Below are 23666 nucleotides of genomic sequence, written 5' to 3' on the forward strand. Positions count from 1 at the left end.
TCTCCGACTGAATCCTAAATTAAGCACGGAACGATAAGACATCAGTGACAGATGCTGTAAAATCCAGCCGAAATACGTGTTAATGAATGAACTGGAAAGAACAACTGAATTTAGGTGATGGGCATGGGAAGAAAGACAACGCAAGAAATTTTAACTTGGATGTTACGTATAATCTGCTCCTCGTAATAAGTAATGTTGAAAGTAGATCTGCTGAATCAAACCCGACCCAAGCATGAAGATAATCTCATTGTCCCATTACTGGTTTTGAATTCCGCATGTCTTTCCATCAAATCACAACTTTTTTTTCTTTCTTTCGGCTCAATTCCTTTAGTTTCGGTTTCGCCCACTAATAACACCACTTCACAACTACTAGGCAAGGAGTAAGTGGCAGATAAGCAGGGTGGGATGGGAGGAAGGACGGGATGGAAGTAAGGATGGGAGGAATGTGCAATTATGATTAGAGGAACAAGTCTTTTTCTGTTTGAAAACCGCGACGAAACTGGAGTCAGTCAAGTAAAAGAGTTGGAAACCCCAGTGTTCATCATCTCCGCGAGGAAGAAGAAGAGGAAGGAGGAGCAGCAGCCGGGACAAAAATTTGAGCAAGAAGGACAGGTTATTATTATTAGGCAGAAGAGAAATATAAGCGCCTTTGATAGGACGACGACGAGAGAGAAAGTTGAGTTAAGAAGTACACCGAGTTATGAGTCAAGTCGAGCTTGAAGAGAAGACAGGCACTTATTTTCCTATATTCCTCTGGAAGAGCAGAGCCACTGATTTCTTCTAAATTCTAAAATGTGGCCTTACTTGAAAGTCAGTAGTGCAACTTTGGAGCTTTCTCCCCAAGGTTCTCATGCACACGCACGCGGTATGAGACCAAGTGTAGCCAAGTGCATCATCCTTATTGCCGTCATCGTTCTTCTTCATCCGTCTCCTTCGACTCTACCTTCTTCCGTGTGGAGGAGTTTTCTGGCGGAGGAGGAGGAAGAGGACGAAGAAGAGGGATTGTGATGACGATGATGATAAAATAATATTTTGAGAAAAAGAGCACTGCCACGTAGTCCTAGTAGTAAAGTGACTGAGTCCGTTCGTCGGCGGAGGCAGTGTTGCTCACCATAAAATGAATCTCTCTGCAGCCTGGCTGGAAGAGAGGAAGGAGAAGACTCATCTGTAATAACATTACGGAAAGCTTATGGCTTTTACTTCCACCCAGTTGCAACATAGAATCACTAATGTCCCCAACAGCAGTCCCACTACGAAGGAATAAGTATGCGGAAGCTGAACCATGCAGTTTTCTCAGTGAACTCTGTGATAAGAAAAGTATCAGGGACCATACATAAGGACATGAGTATGTGAGTATGTGCGGCGGGTACACCTCGTCCTTTACGCCGTCTCGATTTTGCTAAAGTGGCAAAATTACGGAGGATGCATCCTCATATTTTGCGTTAAAAGTTGACACTCTCGAATTTATCATTAGTTGTCGTTCTACACCAGCTGGTGGTTCTTCTTCTTCTGGGGGCATCTCTCCATGATCCTGGTGGTGCTGGGGTTCACGCCATTAAAAATGGAATATCCCTCCATAATTCATTATTTGATCTTTTTGTCTTTATTGCCACCTGCAAATTTGTACTTGGTTGAACAACACTCAAAAACGCACTCTTCATTTTTTTTAATCCATCAAGAAACGCCTGCAACATGTGTCGAGTCTGTATATTGCCATTTGTATGTATATGGTTTATAACTTGTAAAAAAATGATTGCCAGCCTTCACCCAATGTCAAAATTAAGTAATTCGCAATGTAAAAATAATATTTCTCGAAGAGACAAGAGAGAAAATTGAGCGTGACATGGATCCGATTACGCCGACGAAGACACACGTTTAGGTGAAACTAAAGGACAAGAAGAGCAGGAAGACATTAAAGAAATACTTGAAACGTTGGTGGAGTCGGTAGCAATATAATGTTTCAGTGTCTGATGGATACTGGGAGTGGAGGAGCGGTGGCCTATGGATGGTGGCAGCGTGTGACATTTGCCATTAGCAGGGTGTTCTTTACTGTTTGGAGATTCTTGAGGATAAAAATCTCAAAGTACTGCATTTTTTCATAATGGAACATGTATTCAATTGCCTACCGCAACTCAAGCCAAACACTTTTACTTCTCTGTTGCCTAATCGAAGTGTTATTCGTGTCTTGTCATGACATACCATCCGAGATGGAAAGGTTCCTGGTTTCCCGTCTGCGAAACCACATCTCTGCCGGTTTTACACGGACGAGTAGGCCCCACAACAGCCAACTCTTTATGCTGACTGGCTGACTGACAGAACTTGTTTCACTCCAATTCAATGAAACCAAATTGATGGACGAAGGATTAAAAGGCTGCAATAATTATTAGCTGGCATTAACGAGCCAACACTGACAACCGGGTGCTTTTACATTTTATCATAATGGCATTGGCAACGTGCGAATTCTTTGGAAAGCTTGGCTTGCTAATGAGCATCGTTCGTTGTTGGAGTTTCTTCGGCTTCATGATAAATTTAGAGTTACTTTGGGCTCATCGTCTGTCTCTGGATTTTGCAGGCTGGAAGTTTCAATCAATTCCAAAGGCAAAGTTGCAAATAATGGAGGAGAAACGCTGTTAAAATATGTTCAACAGTTGAGTGCAGGAAACCTACTTAACTCATTTTTTTGTACATATGTGTAGCATAAAATACGTAATAATCGAAGGTTGTATTTGTGGGCGCAGTAATACGTATAAAACAAATTTTCCACTTAAACTAGATTGAAATTTTGGGAGAGGTATTTTAAAAGCATTTTTGAGAGGTATAAACCTCCGGGAAGAAACAAGACTCACCTCCATGAGAAATTTAGCATGGGATCGTGAACTCAATTGAAATTTACAATTATCATGCTATACCTCCCACTTTGTGAGAGAGCTAACACCAAAACATTCTTGTTTCGAAATGCGTATGCGTATGTGTGTGTTGTGTGTGACAATTATGTAGCCATAATTAATGCCCAGCCCAGAGTAACATGCTCCATTCCTTCCTGTGCAGGATAACAAGGAGAGCAAAGTTGCAAAATATTTATGCATATCCAATTGGTCGCTACATATGCAGTTAGGCTGATATAAGTAATTTAGCTCATAAGTGGTCTGGCTTTCTGGGATATATTTTCCTATCAAAAATGCGTTCATATTTAACCAACATGGCAGAGGTGAGTGTAAGAGAGCCATTTACACATCCATTAACATACTAAGATAAGGCATTATTAACCAGGATTGTTGCCGTCTCATTTCACCGTAAGCATAAAAACACTACCCAGTTGCAGGGAACCAGATTCTTTGGATGGAAAGTGAATTCACGCACAAACGAAAAAGAAGAACCCTCTCCTCTCTGTCATCCTCAGCATTATTCGTGGGAAAAAGGTGAGGGAATGAAGAGGAGTAAATGTTAAAACAGGTATCCGCAGACTTCACGAGTACATTACAATTACATTACCGTGGAAATTCAATAACGCGAATATTTGCATGATACGAAGCGAGATGCCATGACGCGATCCTCGCATTTTTTGTAGTCCGCACAGGTAATTGTTTCCTTTCCTTCTCCAATATGTCGCGAAACCACTCAAACACAACAACGGTTCAGCAACGTGTATGTGTTCATTTAAATGGAGATCTCATCATTATCATTTAGCGCGATGGTGTAAATGTTATTTCAAATCATCATCGTATCATCCCAAGTCTGGCTCAGAGAGAGAGGGAAGTAAGCAAGGCGATGATTTTCAATTAAATGTGCAACTTGTAAGAAGACGTATCACAATCCAGCCAAACCAGATCCGTACGCAGGAACGGGATGAAAAGAGGACGGCAATGACACCCAACCGTACCCGGTTTTTTCCGTGTGGGGTAATTGAATAAATAATCGCTCTCTTCCGTAATTACAGCGGATGGAAATTAGACGAATTCGTATCATTTGGTGTAATGTGGATGGTTCAAGTGCTGCCCTGTGGCATGTTCATAAACGTTTTGTTTAGCTTTATAACGATTTGCATATTTTAAACGTAACCAAACCCAAGATTTTTTAATACACACAGGAAACATGGATCCGCTGCGAAGCTGTAATACATTTGATGCGAGTGAGTGGTCAAAATTGTTACGTACGCACAATACTTGATGTTGTTTTGAAGTGCGTATGTACACGGTTTGGTGTTCTAGAGCATGGAATGTTCTCGCATATTTATTCTGCGAGAGGAATTCCTTTGTTTTGTTAAATTTCCAATTGCTAGCATATTCTACGAACTTTCGCTTTAATGAATCCATCCACACGATCTACGCAGGGTTGTCATGAAAATGGTGATTCCTATTTTGAACAGTAATTTAATGCCGTTGTCTGTATCGATGTTATGGACGCTGGATGGGTTGGTGGACCCACCTTATTCATTTTATCGGTTCTCTCAAGTGCACATCCAAGTGAAGAGTGGCCAATACAATCTCCTTTAGCTCACACGCTCCCAGCATCTCTATGCTCCAATTTCTCTCCACTTGGTCGTCTCTTCCGCTCATCCACTTCAGTTTGGTGAAGAAGAAGACAGGGCAGAGAAAAGGGTAAAATTGTCAACAGGAACCAATTTAGTTTCAGAAGTTGGAGGTTGTAATCCCCATTGCGAAATTGCGAAAGATTGGAAGATTGTGATGCTCAAGTCTCTGGACCTTGCCTGCTCGGTTGCTGGGACCATTTGAATTCGTAATAATCTTGTGTATAAGGCTTTACGACTTTACGAATGACTCCACACCAACCAGCAACCAACCTATTTGCTCCGGGACGGAAATATATAAGCACAACTGAACAAAGAGCATTTGGTTGGCATTGCACATCTCTCTCTCTCTCTCTCTCTCTCTCTCGGTGCCTTTATTCGATACCCCCAATTTTTTGGCTTTTATTAAACATCCCATTTTCTCAAGCTGGTGGCTGCCGCTGGAGAAAAGCAAAAGGCCTCAGATCGTTACTTGTCCTATCTGACATGAGCATCACTAACCAACCTGCAGCAGCCGTAGCAAACACCTAAGTCACCAAAGACCATGGGCAATGGGAATATATGAACTATTGAATTTTGGTACCCAGGCCAGCAGGTCACACCACCACCGCCATCAGCATCGCCATGATGCCTTCAGACAAATTCTTCCAGGTTGCATTTGACCAGTTCATCTGTGTGAATGGTGCAGCTGCTGCATTATATTGGAAGATATTATACTACATCATAGTGCAAATTGTCATCCTGCTGGTACGTACGTTCTGGGTTCACAGCTTTTCTGCTTGCCTATTTTATTAATCCTGCCTGGGTGTCGTTTCGCAACCTTTTTGCAAATGTGTCGTCGGTTCCCTCCGTTTATATTTTCTTCATTTCGCTGAGACCCTCATCATTCAAATGCTTAGTATTATACGTACTTTGGCCTCTGGATGGATTGGGCGGAACCCTTTAATTAAATTGACTTTTTCTCTTTGAGATTCATGCAGGAGGGCAAAACTACCTTCCTTCCTTGTGATTGTGAAACACGGAAGAATGGAATTCTCCTCTCTGCAAATCCTGATAGGCAACGGAGGAATATAAAATAAATGAACGTTGTTAAATATATTTTCCGCTGTGACAAAGCAACGCGATCTTGGCTCCGAAAACCTAACGCGACCAAGAGGCCGACCAATTCAAAAACGGACACCCAGTATCTCTCTTCTTCTCTTTCTCTATCTTCCTGGGAAACTTTGGGGAATTGGAATGGAAGCAATAAACATGTTAATTACACTCAATTTTGTACACTGGGCACATGAAAAGACTCATTCATTCGTTGGATTCGAACTCCTTGGTATTCCACTTTAGTAGACAACCACCATTTTCCACCTTTTGTCCCATGTTCACTTGTTTGAATACGGATGAAAAGTAATAGGTTGGCGTGGTTGGTTGGTTGGTTGTTGCGTTTCGTTACTTGTTCGCGGAATATAAAAGGAGGCTGCTTCTTTTTCACTTGGTTATCTCTTTACAACCTTGTCCTCTCCGTCCTCATCGCCTCTAAATATAGAGGAATTAAACTTGACCAAAAGCAGCCAAACAGAGGACGAGACGAGAACGGCCATAAATCTTACCCAATTTTTGACGGCATTGTTTGAATTGAACAGAGCAAAAAAATCCTTAAGACCTCTGCCTTGTAATTTTGCATTTAATTTTACGTCCAAACAAATAAATTTGCATGCCGTTAAAGCAATGGTTACTCTCTCGTCTAATTTGGAACTTGCCAGCTTACAAGTTCCAAATGTTACCACTTTATTTTTGCAGCCCTATAATTTGTTGGCAGTTTTTTTCCCGTGCCGAGAAAAGACGGCGACAATATAGAGGGACGAAAATAGGCATTCCCACTCTCAAAGAGAAAAGTAAAAGGCGTTCCTTGAGAACGATTTGATGAAAAACAAATTTTCAGAAAAAATACAGCCTACGATCTTTGAGAAATCCAGCAATAATAATATAGCTTCAGAGGACGCGGATTTGGCAGAAGTGGGATATAAAACTGTACATAAATTACAGATTATCGCTAAAAGACAATCTTCTCCAACATGCTCGATAAGTTTTGTCCCAACCTCTAAAATGTCTGTCCAACAACCCTAATTCCAAAACATATTGATACCCATATTGCAGAATTTTATGTACATATGGTAAACACACTGAAAAGCTAACAATTGGGTCAATGCAGCATTAATGGAGTGGAGATAGCAGATGTCGCAAATTATGACCCATAAGCTGCAAATTCTAATTACAAGTTGTTGTCGAGGAGGTGTAGAGCTTTCCTAAAGTTTGACCCTATCTCAATTTGCAAGAACATTGAACAACGTGGCTGGCTGGCAAGATCCTGCTACAACTTGAAGTCACCGTCAGGATGAGAGAACTTCTGTCCCCACGTCTATTATTATTATGTCTCCTATTCTAGCATTAATACGTGCTTTCCTACCCTTCTTCTCATCGTGAGCAGTCGAGGGGGTAAAGTTAGGTGGTAATAAGGGTTAATTATTATTCTCCTGATGAGCCATTATATTTATCCGAGCAAAGAATAATGCTCATAATAATTCTGGCTGGTTGGTTGGACAAGTAATCTGAGAACGCGATAAAAAATTTCATTGGAGTTTTTTAGAGTTGTTCAACTCAATTTGGGAGGTAGTAGTTGTGCCGTGGTGGGTTTGACTGGTGAGCAATAATAAGTGATGAAGAGAGGATTTGGTCCGCATCCAGGCAAAGCCAATATCATCTTCTTCCCATGGTTTTGCCCCATGAGAAAACATCATTCGAGTTCATAATATGGACAGAGAGAGAGAGTTTTAGTGCAGGCCGAGGAGTTGAGTTTTTTGGCGAGATATAGTTTATAAAGTGCACGACAATAACCGTGAACGTCGTATAGCCGACCGACAAGTAGGCATAGTCCATCCAACGAACCAACATTATCTCCGTTTAACATTCCTTCGCAGTTCTTTTTACGGCTATAATATCGCTTTTATTACTCAGGTATGCCGAGATCATCACATAATAATCATAATACAATGCGATTCACATTTCACGGGCGAGAGATGAGGTTTCCTCCACTTGCTTACATACAGTACCACACACACACACTCACACCTCGAGTCTGTACATAAGCCGTCCTCCACTTAATTGTCCATATTCGCTTACTTAATTACACTTCATACACATATTCCGTACGTATTATTGGCCCAACCTCGACTCTAGAGCTATTTCTAACCAGACACATACATATACCAAACACCTCATGCAACAATAACCATGCATTCATCCAGTCAAATCTTTATTTAAAAAGTATCTGAACAAGAATGAAACAAAATTAATTGACTTTCTCAACACCAAAATCAACTTGAGCACGCTCAATAATTTTTCTATGCGTTTTTTCTTCTTTCTTGGCGTAAAGTCAATTGTATCGGTTGCCAATAACCAATAGTTGGCTCAAGTTGACAGGTAGAGCGAGCTGCGTGAAGAGGTTATTGTTGCACGAGGTTGGCGAAACACGAGCAGAGATAACGCTACGAAGTCATGTCGACGGGCAGTAAAGGGTACGGTGCAAGTTGGAAAGTTGGCTTGTGTGTGTGGAAGAAGAAGGTTGGAATGAGTTTCATGGAGCTGCTAATGCATATTTGATTGAGATATGGGACGAATAAAATATTTACATCTTTTGGCCGTACAATTTTAATCCGGGTTTTCTGATATGAAATGAATTAAACTTTACTTCCATTAGTTTCATATGTAGTTCACCATCTACTCGGGTGACTCCTGCTACGTATGTACTTGTACCAACCCGTGACTTCTTGAGATGGCTACCACCGTCAGGTTTATGTAGCTTGAAGAACCAAACTAAGCCAAACCCATTTTCTTAAATCAATACGTGAGCATATTTTCATCCATTTTGTAATATATGAGAAATATAATGCAACATTTCTTCTTCGTCGTCTTGTAGTTGGGTCCACTTTTTTTGTTTTGATTCATATTCTTATTATTCCCTCGCTAACTCTGGTCTCAATAATAAATGTGGCATATTAACGGGGCATTATAGTTTGCTCTGGCCGCTCTATCAGCCAATACAGTCTCTCGCTCAATATTTCTCCGTATGTTGACAACATGCATAATTTTTTGCACAGATTTTTTACCTTGTCATTCTTATACCGAGATTAAATGTGCACTCAAAAATGTGGAATTTGTTGAATTACAACTAGTGATAGTTGCGCAACAAGAAAATAAGGCCTTTTGAGGAATTGATATGCCACTTTTATTTATATTAATCAATTGAGAAAAACAAAACTTTGATGGAAATTGATTTTCGGCATTTAATATAAATAAAAGTAGCATATCAATTCCTCAAAGGGCCTTATTTTCTTGTTGCGCAACTATCACTAGTTGTAATTCAACAAATTTCACATTTTTGAGTGCACATTTAATCTCGGAATTAGAACGACAAGGTCAAGATTTTGCATTTTTTCATGATTCGTCTCAACTTGTCATAGAGTATGGGTGGTGGGAAGCCACCACACATACTCTTCCCACTGGAAACCACTAAAAACATAAACAATGCCAGATGATATTTGCAGTTTTTTGCAAAAAATTCAAAATTCCCACCGAAACTTGTGAACTTTTTACCCCACCGAGTTCATCAGTTTCGCCACTATGTGATTTATGAGGATTGGTTTAACATAAAATATAGTCAACTCTTAAGTACTCATATGCGTAGTGGTATTAGTAACAGTAGTAACTGGCTTAAAAAAGTGAGCTATTGTTGATTTTATTTCTTCTGCTTTGCCAAATCCAGTCTTCTCGGAGCATTGTGAGGGAAACCTACTACTTTGCTTTCGCATCAGAGTCTGAGAGAATTTCGATTGTCGATCCATCCACGGAATGAAAGTTATGAATACTTAAAATCCATTTCTTTCACGCCAGAAATCCATAAGACGAGTCTTACCAACGAGGTTTATGCTTTTGCTTTTTTCATAACTGTCACTTTTGCTGTTTGGCTCTGGCTGACTGGGTTTCCGTAACATTGAAACGTCTTGTTTTCCACTTGGCGTGTAAAAAATTCTTTATCAAGTCCTTGTTTGAGTTGCTTTGGCTCTCCTAAATTGCAGATTTAGTAACAACCTACGCACAGAATTTGTGTCGACTTACTTAAGCCCATTGTAACATTTGATCTCTTGAGTTGATCATACACATAAATATGAGTAAATCAAGACAATAAGTGGTCGTATTATAGCCAGAAACTCGGTATTCCGCAGCAGTCCAGTCCAGTCTGCGTGCATGGCTGAGCTAAATAAGCGAATGGAGGTTGTAACGATGATAAGATGAAGCAATTTCTAAATGCTGTGTCCTCTCAAATTGAAAATGACTATCTTATCCCGAGTAGTTTCTCTCCTTTCCTTCCCTTTATTCCAAATTAAGATTTCGAGTGCGGCATGAACAGAGTATCATGTCCACACACCTCAGCTTTTCCCTACCGTCTCTGCAGAGACAGAGTTAGAGTCGGTGCAGTAGTAGTAGTAGTCCCACTTACTTCTGGTTATCTCATTCTACTCCAGTTTCGTAATTTGATTAGACAGACGTCTCATAACTTATTGAGAAAGCCGAGGAAGAATTCATAATTAACGGCACTAAATGCCATCATTTGCTTTGCTTATGGTTAACTTTCGCATTTCGCAACTCTTTAAACTGGTCTCTCTCTCGCCCTCTTACTGACTTATCTCTGATTCCAAAACACGACGCGTAGTTGTTTGAAATCCTTTGGAATAGCCTTGTGTGATGTAATACAGAGAGAAACGTTGGTTCTCTAAGGATAAGCAAATAAGGTAAACTAGGAGTGCGCATAATATTACCAAGTAGTGGCAGTCGTAGTTTAATAGCTAGATAAATACGGGAATTGAATTCGTGAAAGGGGAATTGTACATATATCCATCCATCCATTGGAAATGTACGCATAGCAGACACACAACAAGCCCCAACTCAATCAACTCTGTTGAACTTTTGGTTTGCAAAGGCAAAGTCTTTGAAAAACCAGCAGCCAGCAAGAAATGTGGATATATATAAAGTCAATAAAGGAGCTGGTTGGTTGTCTACCTACGAAGTAAACTACCTGGTTAATTCGAAAAGAGTGAGGACGTGGAGGGAGAGAGTGAAGTAAAAACAACAGGCAATAAATTATAGTTGTTGATTGGAGATAAAGTTGAACTGATTGCAAATCGTGAGCTACTGCTTGTCATTGACAATTTACAGGCTATAATTTTGAATTTTGCTGCGTTTTGTGGGTTGTTCCTCTTTGGTGCCGTTGTTGGTTCGTTCGTTGCACTACCGCAGCTAAGACAATTGACAATTTGCCATGTTTAACGATTTAACGATGCGATTATTATTGAGGGTAGAGTTTTTATTATGGGTTTAATGTTTTAATGGCCAAATTTATTTTACATTACCTTAATTTCGACATGGTTGATCTGGTTTGACCGGCAGTAAGATCACCCACTTCTCGATTTTAATCTTATAATTCTTTAACACATGCATACGGGTTCGTCGTCGTGGTGGTGTCTACCAAAGATTTGTGAGTACATCACGAACGATTTTGGCCGAATGTGAAGAAAGCTGGTTAACACAGACGACAACCTTTTCTCGATTAAAATTTTATAGTATTATTTAACTCCGTGTAATCGCAATTCCTGGTAAACCTGATTTTATGCATTTCTATACCCCCAACGGAGACGCTTCTAGACGTTGTTCCTCCTCGATCTGTCTCCTCCCTGCTTTTCATCCACTACTCATCCAATAAATAAATGTAGGTAGTGTCTGCAATAGTTTGTATAACTGCTCCAACTCATACCAACCAACTACACCACATGTACATGCATCCATAATATATTTGTTACGTAAGCAAAAAGAGTTTATCATGATTGCATTTAGTGGGCTGCTTCACCTAATCTTAACTGCTCCGTATGTATTGGTTATTTAACGAAAATTCTGTAATTTCCTTCCTCAAATGAGTAATAATAATAGATCCATCCCCATGGCTGACCACATTCTAACGGCACACAATGGTTGGGTTTCAGTCATACGAATATGGCGTGTGACGGATGTAAATAAATTCTCATCCGGACGTTGATGCTAATGTTCGTCAACTCAGCCCTCGCTCGCACACAAAAACATGCACGGTAAACAAGTTGATTCAAGTTTCAATCCAAATATATGGAATCAAATACGAGTAGGGAAAACATTTAGTTTTTAATTAAACTATCAACTCTGCTAACCAACCCGAATTCGCCCCCTGAGGATTGCAATTAAGGTGCTTTAATTTGAAACGAGAGTGTACCTTCGCAGAGAGAGAGAGATGTAGAGAGGAGAGTTTGAGGTTTAGAGACTGCATTGTTTCCTGCGAGACTCGCTCTTCTTGCTGGTTGGATGACTGCAGATTTAAATGTTTGGCTGATAGAATTTACTTACACCAACTGATGATGAAAGTGTCAATATTGAAGTTATGGTCAATTTCCCTAATGTATCGGCATCACCAGCACCATCGTCATAATTCACTCCTCGCCCATACACAATACCTTCACTGCTGCTGGTTTGCCTATATGTATCTAAATTTATTTCGAATTGCAACACAGAGAGGAAGTGTTCTGGAGGAGGAGGAAGGTAAGTAGAGCGATAACAAATAACCCCGAGGTGCTATTTACTGGTGTATGTAGGAAAGATATTTGCAGACGGAAAATGAAAAGCTGAACCCGGAATAAAGTCGGTGCTCTGGTAGAGAAATAGCACCATAATGCTTGCCAGAAGCACAATTACTTCACGGCAAAAGGAGACTGCTCAGCTTTATGTAGGATGATGATGATGATGGGGAATTGATCATAATCAGCGTCGTCATCATGCGTGTAAAGTAATGATTACTCGTTTCATTACTTCTCCTCATAAACATTTATACCGTCTCTCTGACGCTTTTCTCCATGATAATGTCAGACCTGGATGGAAAATCTCGATCCACTTGAAATTGCAAATGAAACATGAAACATTATTTGTTGCTGGAGAGGAAGAGAGAGAGCAAACGGTGGAGATAATTAGTATGACCTCTGGCACAGAGTGAGTGAGTGAGTGAGTGAGGAGAGGAAACCCTCAAATGAAATTCGGAGCAGCAGAGTAGATGAATGCAAATTCAAACAAAGGAATTTAATCGGAAACTCGATAACAAATTAGGAAGGAAAGTGAAACTACACGTATTGTAACTACATCAGTCCTCACATTAGTTTGATCTCGACATGAACAGGAAAACGGTGAGCAAATAATGAAATGCATCATCTATCCATCCATCCATCCATCTCGTCTAATATTCGATTGACTACACACAGAGTATGTTCAAGTGTAAAACAAAATTTAAATTCAATGTCTGAATAAGGGTCGATAAATCGGGGTAAATCCCTTAAGCTAAATTTTGTGTAAAGCATGTATGCATGCATGCTTACTTATATAAATACGGCTACAGTTAGTTAGTTGGTGTATACATATTTTAAACTTGAGGTACTTTATAAGCTGAATTCATACATGTGTCTGCTTCTGAGTTTTGAGAATAATAAGACGGGATAATTTAATGGGTTTTAAGCTTAGACAAATTATTAAGATCACGAATTCCAAGTCGAATATTGCAATCCATAGCAGTAAATTTGTAATGCAATAAATAATAAAGTTTGTATTTGACCTGGCTCAATTGTGGAATGGAATTGTGTACAAGTTCGACTCGACCTCCCACGTTCGATAATAAACTGCTCCGTTCTCAATCCTAATAAGAAGCATCAACAACAATTTCCTCATCAGGGACGTACTTAAAATCAATTCCACACTTTAATAATGTTTATCATTGCGTTTAAAACTCGATTGAATAATTCCTCCTCGTCCTCAAAGAATAGCCGCACGGAAGAACTTACGTGATTAATGAATCGACTCGGGCTACAATAACTGTGAGCAATAAACACCACCACATTTATGCAATAAATGGACGTCTGCCCTGTAACCCGTGAAGATCGCCAAGAAATTGCACGTTTCCACGAGATTCGTTGTTCTTCTCGTAAGTCGAGTCATGCCACAAGAAGATGCATGTTTGATAACCTGAATCTGCAGAGTAATGGACGAACAAGGCACATAAACCAAGTCCGCCTCTCTCTCGATCTACATTACTCGACGTTATATCATAACCCCAGGTGATCTAAGGCTGCAGAATGTGATTTCATCTGACAGGAAATCACTTCAAAAAACATGATAGCGGCTTTTTTCCCTTTCATCATTTCATGTTTGCTCTGGAAAAATTAACAAAATTTGAGGTAATGCAGTCACAAATAAACTTAACAAATATCGATACACGCCCATTGGAAACAAACCGTTGGTACGTACAAGCCAAGCAGTAGCACTGATAACCAACCTGCATATTTACTTGCCAAGGCCATCCCCGTAATACTGACGGATGAGAAAGATGTTGATGCTGTCCCTTAAATTAAATTAATTAAATTGACATGACAGGAGATACACGCTAGCCGTTTTGCACATCGAATAAACTGCTGCTGCCATTGGTCTGAAATTATTATGGAACACAAAAAAATGATTTCCCCCTCAATTTTGCAACTTTTCGTAACAACGGCATTCATCGGACGGAGATATGTATGTACGCGTATACAAAGTTGCAGTTGGGAAGGAGAAGAAGAATCCTTTGTTATTAATTAAGGTACAGGAATAAAGCATTATTTCTTAAATTAATTGTTTCCTTCACACGCAATAATTTATGGACCATTTCAATCCGAGCCAAAAACCAGTCTACATACAACAGACAAGTTGTGACTTTCTGCATTTCATTGCACCGTTGCTCCTGCCACACACAACTTGACTTTTCTTCTTCTCGGGCGTTTGTTGGATCGCTGAGTGAGTGCATGCAATGAACTGAATGTTGAAATATTGATATCCTTTCCGCATTTCCTGCACTCACACATTAGCACTTTTGGCATGTGTGTGGTTTCGTCTCTGCTGCTGAGGTTTGATGTATTTGATTTTTTAACCTCAACATCAATCTTGGTATGTGCGGATGTGTCATTTCTTCTCCTCAGTCGTGGGATGAGAATGATACAGAAAATTGAATTTCTCTGATTTATTTTTTATTTTCAACACAGAAATCAATTCGTGTTATGTAAACTTTTACAGATAACGGGAGCAAACTCGTGAGGAGGATATGACTCGAATAATGAAATGCAAATGCGTTTCGCCTTTTTATGACCTTCTGAAATCATGGAGTTAAAAAGTGTACAAATTGTATTTGCCACCTGCGAATTTGTTAATTTATTTAACAAGTTATTCCGTAATTTATTGAATATCTCTTGAAAACACTAGGTTTTTTAGCTTTCTAAAAACTGGTCGAAAGTCGATTAGAACTTTGGAACCCCGGAGACTCGATTTTTTTTAACAGTTCGTTCATCCATCGATAACTGAAAACATTTTTATTTACTTATACATTTAAGTGCAGCAGTAATTGGAATTAATTTTAAAATTTAATTCAAAAACCGGCAGGCGAATAACACAATTTTCACTGTTTTATGCGAAATTCAGATTGGTTTTTTGTTACTTTTCAGCCCCATGCATGACTACGAGGAAGCACATCACGAAGATCGTATTTCTTTGACAATTAGTACTTTTCCAATGGAAAATAAGAATTTGAAATATGCATCATCTAAATTTTCAAGATAAAAGAGCTGTGTGTCGGGATGAAGAACAATTTCGTATCAAATAACGTTTGCATTCTCTTGGCAAATAGTTGCTGACGTAAAGATTATTGGCTTGAACCGAATGTGGGAGCAGGCTGACAAGATTGAATAAAGTAATATAAAATAATGTAGCATCACAGGAATACAAATGACTTTCCTATTCTAACTTTTCCAGCATCCCATCAACTACTGCATGGGATGCATGCACGTAGAAAAAGAGGAAACGAGTGAGAGAGCACTTCTCACATTTCCCTAAATTCTTCGATATTCAACAGAGTAGTAAAATTAGGATGTTAGACATGCAGGAACGCCTTGCTCTTAATTCGCCCCAACTTTGTACGTCTTTCTTATATTGATTGTGAGGGTGGTATAATTGTTTCAATACCATTACCAAGTAGGCTTATTTATTGCCCTGGTGGACACTAGAATTATTTCTTCCTCTTAAATGAAGTCTTACGTATGAACTCATCGGATGCTGCTCTTGTATGTTTAGAAATCCAATTAGATGAGGGTATTCGAAGGGACGAGATGATGAGGGTATTGGTCGACCCACCAACTCATGCGTGTGAGGGTATCTATGTAACAACTGGGTGAATAAGTTTCACAAGAATTTGTTTCTTTCCTCCTTGTCCTTTTGCAATAGTCAGGAAATTTGAAATGTTTCCAATCTTTGCAGCCCATACTAAACAGCACGCACAAAAGAAATGAGGATGGCTGCCTCAAATCTGAGCTTTTTTAAACAAAGCTTCTTCAACAACTATAACTTTTGTTCATCTTTTTCATGTTTGTTGTTTTTTGCTCAGAGGTCTGCCACCTACATAACTAGCCCCCAGTTCCAGCAGGCAAAAGTATAAATACGACACGCTCACCCTTTGACAACAACGTCAAGAGAGGAGAAGTTCACGAGAATAAGAATACTGCATTTCGAACTTTCTTTCACATCCATTTTTTAAAGTCACAAGATACCTCATTAATTTTTCGTTACTTAGTTGAGGAGGTGTTCCCCTTCTCATTCATCTTTATCGGGGTTGAAAATATTTCAACGATTTCCGGAATGGTAATTGTGACACACATACAAGCTGCATCATCAACTATGCCTCTCTTGGCAGTAGCGACGACCATTGCTCTACACGCTGCTCTCAACAGTATTTCATTCTCGTATTTCAACCTCCACCCATTTGTCAATAAAGTTTAAATTCTAAAAATAATCAGAGTAACATCATTGACCTGTCGCATACACTCTATTTGTCATATCCTATTTCTTATTGCAATGTTTTTAACAACAAGGATGGGATATCAATCTCTTCATGAGTGCAAGGAAAGTTTGTTGGTGTATTTGTATGCATACTACTTTTGTCCGTGCACCCTCAATAAATACGCTACGTACACAGATGTATGCATATTAGTTGGGTTGAGCAGTATTGAAATTTGATATCAGATATTCAGCCGTCCTTTCAATTGAATAATGGGACGATACAATGGGCAATATCGGTTCGACATCTATGCACAATGAAAATACAATTGAGCTGCACACGGAATTCTGCACTATGGATCAAAGCTTTTCACGCCTTGTATCGTAGCCATCACTCCATTGTGCAATATCCACAAGTTATGGGCATTCAGTGAGAATGCGTTTAATGTACGACACAATCAATTACTGTGTGATGAGAATTAATGTACCATCCGCCCGTCCAAATCATAACTAAATTTGGGGGGTGAATCACTCAAGTCCGTTTCCGCATTTGATTGACAACTGTGTAATGTCATATGTAACAACTTGAGTCATCATACGGATAACGGAAATAAAACTAATACCATATTTATAAACTTGTAACTATCTATGCATCTTTTTTTAGTACAAATTGCTCCAAGTAATTTATACGCCTGCAAACTTTACGACAATTTGAGGTACATTAGCTATTCATCGATTACAGTTACATAATGATTGTAGCAGTTTCTATGAAAAGGATCTCATGTGCATGCCCAGCATATTTACATGCACTCAATGTTTCCTCCATTAGCTAGAAGAAGATGAGGAAAAACTCGAGTTTATTTGTCCAAGCTGGATGGATGGATGGGTGTGTGTTGGTTTGGTTAGTTCTGGAATTGTTGGAAGTAAATCAGAATTGAAAACTGGCAGGATTTTATTTAATGTAGCACATTCTTTGGTTTTTGCTTCTATATGTACGTAACTCCCTCCAACCCACTCCTTCTCGCTCAGAAAACCTTAATATTGCATCCCCTTCAATACAAATTCTATGCTTCTGTGGAGGAAATGAGGGTGAAGCCGGATCAGTCAAGTACGCAATATCGAGTCCAATTCAATATCCAGCTGTGGCATTTTCTTCTTACAGCAGACTTGATCTCATTTCAATCTTGAATTGCGTTCGACCAAGCAGCCCAGTCAGAAGGAGAGAGAGAAACAGAAAAAGAAAGAACGTATGGATGAGAACTAACTCGATGATGGTCAACCCAAAATTGAAGGAATTTACTAGCTCTGACATCCTACTCCTTATGTAACTCATTATTGTCAATGTACAACCGATGGCTGGAGTGGCCATACAAATTGCATGTATACAATTCCATAAAACTATACAAAGTCAGGTGCAGGATAAGTGGAACTACTGGTGATAACTCTGCTGTTTTGGGTGAGAAGGAATAATATGGTCACTTTTTCAATGCAATGTATGCAAGTATAAAATGCCGTCAGCAAAATTGGAAGATTTTGTTCCATGGGTATTACATTTGACAAAAAGGGCACAACAAATATCTCTATTTCCTGAAAGCCAGTTGCAACTCCAGTTCGTGAGCCAGCAGAATTGTTTTCTTTTTGTCGTTAAAGTCAGTAGTAGCCCGTCAGGAAAAACAGACCATAAACTTGGATAAATTTTACAACTACGAAAAAAGGCTAGTGGGAATAAAGCTACATGCAAACGCGTAAATATATCTTTGGTGAAATATAACAGTGAACATTTCGTTAAGGGATGACGATGGACGATTAAGAAACAACCAGTAACCCGACCCAACCCTACAATTTATTTGCTCTGTTGTGTGGCCCGTGGAATTTCCAAGAGTTGTAAAAAAGCAGAGAGAGAAAAGTATAATTAAACTTGATGAAGAAAGAGGCACCGACTCCTCGTAGAGAAAAAACCAAGTGATGAGAAATTTTAAGAATATGCAATCAATACAAAGAGCAGAAATATAAACAAGCTAAATATACATTTCATTTGATAAAACGCAAAATCATGTCTAGCAAACTGGGAAGCTTTTGCGTACAATTTTAGCTGAGGGCATGGAGAGAAACGTATTTACATTAACATTGCAAATTTTCCGTCTCAATGGGTCCAGGAATAGTTTTAATCGAACTCTAATATTCTGACGAAATGAAGCCACTACTACGACGAAGACCACCATGACCAAACAATTATCAGCCACCACACCGCACCGTCGTTAATGATGTAACGCAGCAGACGGGCTTCAAATTCCAATTTGAATTCCTCTCTCCAGGAGCAGACAAATAGATGACAAATTCTCAAACGAGAGATAAACACACCTTTCAAATTAAGTGAGTTCTCGTATAATGTAGTGCCCACCAACCACCCAGCTCAAACTTTCTCCGGGCGAGTGAGAGAGATTCAAGTCAGCGAGCACATCAACCACCTACCGAAAACCAACATCGTTCAACATACACATTTTGGTGGAAGCTGGATGGAAATGGTAAGTGGAAGTAATAGTGTGTCCTGGTTTAGTTAGTTTTTGGTAGAAATCAAAGTAGACAAGCAGTAAACCTAGTAACTAACTTCAATTAACTGTCTAATCAAAATCTAATTTGGAAACTTTTCCCAACGTCAACCACCAAGGATCGCAAATCCAGCCAGCCAAAACTCTGTCTATTTGAGTAACATCAATTCCCATCTAGTGACATATATATGACAAATGGACGGGATGATGGGGCCAGTAGTGCAAGTGCCACATCATTTATGACAAAACCAACATGTGAGAGTGCTCCTCGTGTTATTTCTGTTATTGTCACAAGCCCAAAATTTTTCCAGGTTACAAATAATTTATAAAATCAGTGTAAAAGTTGCTAATCCTTTTTGGCAAAACCAACATTTGTGTGAGAAACTGCTGTCACCCAAATAAAGTCAAGCTCCCTTGTCGTCCCTAACAAACCAAGGAACCAAGTCCCAAGTTATTTGCTAAATCAGAAGGGGGAAAGACTAACAATAAAGTAAACTTTTCCGCGGATTTGTCCAACTAGAAAAGTAGAAAGAGAAAGATTTTGCTGGATCACTTTTTGGGCTGACTGATCTAGTCACCTAACAACCTAAGCCACCACAAGATCTGTTCCAAAACTCTCTTGACGAAGTGACGAGTCGCAGAAAAGGACTGTAAAACAGACAAAGTTGGGATATCGTGCCAAAAGTGCACTTTTCTCTCCACATGATCTAACAGAGCTTTAATTGCTCTTGGTGAGGAGGAGGAAGTGAGTGGTTTACTTACTCCTCATCAAGTTACATTCGTAGCAACATAATGAAATTCAATATAGCACGTCGGCCTTCGCAGGAATGGATGGACCACCAGGACAGAATTTCGAGACTCACCACCGCACCATGTACCGCACCACGTCAGTTGTAGTACTCTCATACACATTCTTTCAAATATTTCTCTGATTTGAATGGGCATACGAAGAATCTCGCATGACTTTCCAGCAGAACAGATTGTCATATTTTTTTCCTCTAGTTTCTTGAACCGATTCCATGTGTACAAATTGAACCAGGGATCAAATTGAGAGAGAGAGAGATAAAGACGGGAAGAATTCACTGTTGCTGCTGCCAATCAAATTTAGCAAACCAAGTGAAGATTTTGACAAAGCTAACCAACCAACTAATAAGCAAATCTTGGTTGACGACGCCTCCCTCCACTGATTGAATTTGGGTTATAAAGTTAAACCTTGTTAATCTCGTTAATGTTCACATTTCACAGATTACACTGCACAAGTGAGACTTTGACTTGACTCTTGGAAAATTAAAATGCAAATGCACTCCGAGCTTATTAGCTAGTCAGAGATTGGGAAATGAAAAATCAAACCAAAACTGAAAAGTGGGACGTCGAATCGTATTAACAGTTTGTCAATCAGAAGTTGGTTAGCGCGTCATCGGGCGAAGAAAATTAACTAGAAATCGGGTTTGTTGAGTAGCAGGCCTCTTCTTCCTGCGTGTTGGGAATTAAATTTATTCCGTCCTTCTGTCCCTTCCTTCCGTGGAACAAGGAGCATCGCCAAAGAGCTGCATAGACTTCAATCCCTCCATGAGATCTCTTTTACATAATGTAATTCATAAACCTGACAGTCCGTTACTAAGTTAGTTAACTGAACTAGTCTCAAAGAAGAAGCTCCCATTTATTATTATTTGTTGTAAGCAACTCCTCTCCAACCAAGTAAATAAGCCAGATTCACTGGATCAGGTATGTACATATGCATGTAGACTGCACTTTATGAGAGCTTCCATCCCTCAAAACATGCACATTTATTACATGAAGAAGTGCTTCATATGGAAACAAATATTTAGTTCCCCCATATCAAATAACGACGTAATGTATTTAGTGGTACAACATGTACGTAATAATAATTGCACTTGAATGAGCATTCAACATTTCACATTTTTCGATTGTTTTGCTCTTCAATATTCATTCCGCCTCTGTGGACCAGGGCAAATCATGCGGTAAATTGGCTGCATGGAAAAATCTCCTTTTAAAAACACGCACTTTTCACCCTTTAAATTTATTACTGCAAAGCTTTCTCGAATACTAAACAAGTTTAGGTTTCGACAAAGCAAAAACCATGACAAGAGGAATAACAACAACGTATTTCATCATTTATTACAAGAAAGACGTTGTGAGGTGTGAAAAGTTGTTTATGAGCTGCACATTCTGATGAGATATTGGAAAATAGGCCATATTCTAGAATGCACACTATGTATTATATTATATGGTCTCGTACATAATTTCGCGTATTATATTTATTTATCCTTGTGTGAGCAAATCGAACAGGTTGGCCGATACTGAAACTCGCATTAATCGATAAGAGCACAAGCTTAAATTGGTTATACACCAAACTTACCTTCATTATCTTGTCCAATCCAATGTCAAATGTCTACCCTTTACTTTTCGCTTTTAGTTTCGTAAACTCCCCAACAACAACTAGAACACTGGTCACAAATCTTTGATTGGGGACAATTCCACTAACACGTATTACGCACAAAGGTCGGGTAAAATACAAGAACTAAAAATGGAATAAATTTATATTTATACAGTACGAACAAGAAGAAGAAGAACAATCGAGAGCCCTGTTCTCTGCAAATTCCTTTAATTGACGAGAACAAGTAAAAGTAAAGCTGCTCTCGGCAACCGAATATTGATTTATCGGAGGGGCAACGTGCAATATAAATACAACTCGACAGGAATTAATCAACACTTCAACTTGAACAAACACAAATTTCACAAAACACTTGCCTTGGAAAAATGTATTTTTCTTTGCAAATAAATTTTTAAATTAAAATTGCTACGTGTGTCCGTATTTATGTGTAGAATAATAATAATCTGTGGCTATGTGTGTGTGTGTCGTTCTGTCCTCGGAGCTTTTCCCCGTTTACACAATTTATGTATACCACGTAAACCATAAATTTGTCCCATTCGTTTTCAAATCCTCCGGAAATCAGATCAGCTTTTTCCCTACCTCGAAATACACTACGCTGTGTGACTTCAATTTGTACAACTGCACAGGACCTTTTTCCTCACACACGTTCTTTTTTATAAGGAAATTTAAGACAGATTTGAATCCAGAGATCCTTCAATTCAATTTGTGCAGCATTTGAACATACAATTTGGCAAATAAATAAATTTCAATGTCAATTTCCACCACGCGTTATTCTCCTTCAACTTGAATGTCCTCTGTTTAAGTTGAATCTGCTCTGAAGTAATTTCATTTGAAGAATTGAACGGAATTGAACTCGATTAACGATAAATGAAACAAATATAATAATGCAAACTCGCATAACTTGTACACAGATTTTTCAAATAATGTTTTATATAATCTTTTTGTCGCTTGAGTTATTCTTCGTGTGCATGAGAAGCGGAGCAATCAACAAAGAAGATGGTGACTCTTGTTGTCAAAATCTGTAATGGAATCGAAGCTGAGCCATTTATTTGGTGCATATGTCCGAGACCTGTGTCACATTATCAGGGTCCAGTCAAACAGCAATTTATTTATCCAACGAAAACTCAAGAGTAAACAAGAGATGTGGAAATCTTGGTCACATCACATCTCTCATGCAACATTCATTGCTGGAAACCCCAGGGAGTTTGTACACATAGTATCTCCGTTTTCTTGAGGGACTTTACTGTATATCCTTTCCTCACAGGGCAAAGAATGAACTGTGACAACAAAAATTCCGTCACATTCACAACTCAGAGTAATTCCAGTTCGGATTTAAAATGTAAAAAGTTTTTTTTCTCCTTCAAATTCGGACTTCCAGTCTTGTCCATCCACCACTCAGGTTGTTCTGAGGGGTTTAAACTACGACATTTTTGTTACTTTTCTCTTTTCAAAAATTGTCCTGTTTTTCAATAATTCTTTTGAAACTTGGAGCAAGCAGAACTAAAATATTGTTCGTATAATATTTTGGTTATTGTCCAAAAATGTTGTTATACCACAACCGCGCACTGGGTATTTATATCGTGGTGATTAGATTCACTTAATGACAACAATCACTGTATTAAATGGTCACGATTAAAAACGTTGAGGTGAACTTTGGCTTAAAATGTGTCTCATGTTATCACTTAAAAAGTCTTGAACGTAGGAAATTCTCTCATCATCACAAACCAACCAGTGTTGCGGATCAGTAAGAAGAAGTTGCGATACGGGCGAATGTGTCGACGAAGAACGTGGCGTGAACAACCGTTCTTCTCGAAGTCTGGAAGGGAACTGATGTGAGTTAGGATTTTCCAACAACATTTTCCAACCACGATGCGAGATGAGACGAGAGTTGTGGTGATGCTGGTAACTTTGCTTCGCATTGTACGTAATGCTGACTAGTTTCCCCTTACTTTTTGCCTTTACCAATGTGTTTCCTCTGTTAAAAGGAATTTTAAGCCGAGGAGTGAGAAGGGTTTCTCGTAGTCGTCGTTCGCCCTTCATCAAATGCAATGTTCTTTCTTTTTCCGTCCTTCCATCGTTCTTCACAGTGCACTTTGGTTCAGGTTACGGGCATGGTTTGGTTATTACAAGGTTGGCTTTGGTCGAGGTACCTTTGACGAAGTGCAGAAGTACTCTGAAGAAACATTTCTCTGTCCTTTCATTGTGTTGCATT

At 39.1% G+C, this 23666-nt stretch overlaps 1 protein-coding gene across 1 annotated transcript in view; it reads right to left on the reverse strand.

Moving 5' to 3' along the window:
* LOC110851471 (plexin-B-like) overlaps nt 1-23263 on the reverse strand; it is a 156332-nt gene extending 133069 nt beyond the window's left edge. Inside the window, exon 1 of the mRNA XM_035853117.1 lies at nt 21419-23263. The gene's annotated coding sequence lies outside the window, so the exon portion shown is untranslated. The remainder of the gene's footprint in view (nt 1-21418) is intronic.
* Nucleotides 23264-23666: the final 403 nt, after the last annotated feature.

This window comes from Folsomia candida, unplaced genomic scaffold (assembly GCF_002217175.1).
Source record: "Folsomia candida strain VU population unplaced genomic scaffold, ASM221717v1 Fcan01_Sc006, whole genome shotgun sequence".
Taxonomy (NCBI): Eukaryota; Metazoa; Arthropoda; class Collembola; order Entomobryomorpha; family Isotomidae; genus Folsomia; species Folsomia candida.